Source organism: Oryzias melastigma, linkage group LG1 (assembly GCF_002922805.2).
Source record: "Oryzias melastigma strain HK-1 linkage group LG1, ASM292280v2, whole genome shotgun sequence".
Lineage (NCBI taxonomy): Eukaryota > Metazoa > Chordata > Actinopteri > Beloniformes > Adrianichthyidae > Oryzias > Oryzias melastigma.
Window position 1 is genome coordinate 27324102 of NC_050512.1, and position 2586 is coordinate 27326687.

The window sequence follows — 2586 nt, forward strand, 5'->3', positions numbered from 1 at the left end:
ACACCGCAAGCGCGCGCGCGTTACATTATTGCCTCCCTGGTCCAGAAATCAAGAAAGTGATAAAAAGATGAGGGAAACACACAAGTTTGTCTTTTTATACCTATTTTTAGTTCACATTTTTCCTTTTATTTAAGCACATATTCAATTCAAGCTTTTTATATATATATATATATCGTATCTATATATGTTTTATTTAGTTTGTCTAAAGTGTGTGGATGTACATGTTTTTAACTATTTAAACATAAATTGAAAAAAACAAAACATTTTTTTGCACAGTCCACTGGGTGGCTTCATGCTGAGCTCCAATTTCTCCTTTATTTTAACTATAATAAACACAAATGGATGTTTCCTTTTTTAAAAATTATACCCTTTCTTATGCAAACAGTCCAGTTTGAAACCACTCGAGGAAAACATTTGGACAAACTGCTGTCAGTCATGGTTTCTCAACCATAAGGGATCAAAGAAAAGTCATTCCCATGGTGCCTCAGTGTGAACGCTGTTCATTTTCTTAACCCGTCACAACCTTGGCCTTGTTTTAAAAAGGCCTCTTGAACTTCAAGGCTTTTGCTAAAAAGTCTAGAAAGGTAATTTTAAAAAAAGACAGCTGCTTTTTGTCACTTTTTAAAAATAAACCAGTTCTTGTGTTGCATAAAAGTCAATAGAGGAGGGAAAAAAAAAAAAGTTAGTGTTCCTGTAGCGTCGTCCTGCTGTAGTTTTGATGACGTGATCAAGGAAAGAGGACTCGTGCCCGCTAAGAGAACTCCTGAGGGTGGACTCTGGCATTTAGACGGCTTTGATGCTCTGCATTGGAGATGGACAGCTGGATTGAATTTACACTAGCAAGTTTCACGCTAGCCTTTAAAGGTCAAATCTGTCCTGCAGACAAAATAGACTCTAGATGATGATAACACCACCGAGGGAACAGCCAGCTCTACCTTTCCTTTTTTTCCCTGATTTGCATTAAAGCTGGAGACGTTTGAGTCTGATCCCACTCGTGTACGAAGCGGGACAATATCAGAGTTGCATTATGGTCATTATTATGTGATAAATCCTTGGCATCAGCTTTCAACCACACTTCATGCTTTGCACGCAGCCGTGAAAGCTCTTCAGCTGGAGTCAACGTCACGTCTTCAGACCAGCGCTTTCTCCTCCTGCTATCTCTGCAGACACACACTCCAGGTTCTGCTCGTTCGCAGAGCTGCTGCTGGAAGCTTAGGAAGGAAGTTTCATGTTTTTAGAGCATAGCTAATACAGAATGCATGGAAAGGCCTCCACAAATGAAGCTGAGAGGCGCGCAGAACTCTTTCTAAAGTGGATTATCCAGCATTTCATCTGTGTTGTTTGGATGACAATTTAGAAGAATGATGAAGGTGTGTACACACAGGGAAGCGACGGTTGATCTGATTTAGCTTTCGCCCGATTTAACGCCTCTGCTTTTAGCATAAAGTGTTTTGAAAGGCGTGCTGATGATGTGCGCGGGGTGAGGCGAGGGTCGGACGGCTGCCCAACTCCGGGTGCAAAAAGCGAAGATGGGCTTTTGCGTTTCGCCTAATCACTTCCAGACTCACACATTTGCATTCCTCTGCTCACTCTCTCCGTCTTTGTAGGAGCGTGTGTGGGGCCGTCTCCATTTCTTTTTTTTCTTTTTTGCTGGTTGCCCCCCTCCTTCCACACTCTCACCCCCTCAAAGTTACCTTTTCTATTTAAAACATAAATTCGGAGACACTCCTGCAGGCGTGCGTGTGAGTTACATGGCAGAAACGGAAGTGTGTGATGGATTAAAGGAATTAAACTGTCACCGAGAGAGGAAACACGGCTAAAAACGAGCGGGGACGCGGATCGTAAAGAAAGGAGGGCAGAGACAGTCGTACAAAGACGAACACGTGCAAGTGATTAAGATTCCTGTGGGATGATTGGAATGATAAAACGTCAGAGGAGCAATATACACAATCATTTACTCTTTTCATGTGGAAATTATGGATAGTTTTGTGTAAAATGGCGTAAAGCACCTTTAGACTTGCCTTTTTTTCTCGCACAAGACAAAGTAAAAGTCACTTTTTGCATTGTTTTTGGTCCTTTGAGATATTATTCTAACTTTAGAGTAAATAAAACAAAATAAAATGCACAATCAATACACTTGGATATCAAAGTGACTTAAAAACAACCACAAAATGATCTATAATGCTAAAAATATGCACAGATAATGTGCCGTTTAAAAAAAAATGATATTGTTGTTTAAAAGTATTTTTAGGGGTAAATAAAAGATGATAAAAGTGCACTCTTTTTAATAACCCTACTTCCACCTATTTAGCATATATTAACAATAAACGTTAAAGTTAAATAACAAAAAATAAACTTTTTAGATCTCATTATATCCAGTTTTCTAAACTTAATTTCTAAAAGCAGGCGTAGTTCTGTAAAAAATATGAATGTTACTGTTTAAAAGTATTTTTTAAGTGACAAACACTTTTTTTATAATGCCAGTTATTTAACATACATTGACAACAAATTTTAAAGCTAAATAATAAAATAAAAAATCTAGTTTTTAGTTTTAAATCTATCCAGTTTTCTAAACTTTATTTCCAA

At 38.1% G+C, this 2586-nt stretch overlaps 1 protein-coding gene across 4 annotated transcripts in view; it reads left to right on the top strand.

Annotated features, from left to right (window-relative positions):
* LOC112157392 (teneurin-3) overlaps positions 1 to 2586 on the top strand; it is an 800843-nt gene that overhangs the window by 592284 nt on the left and 205973 nt on the right. The gene's annotated exons all lie outside the window — the stretch shown is intronic.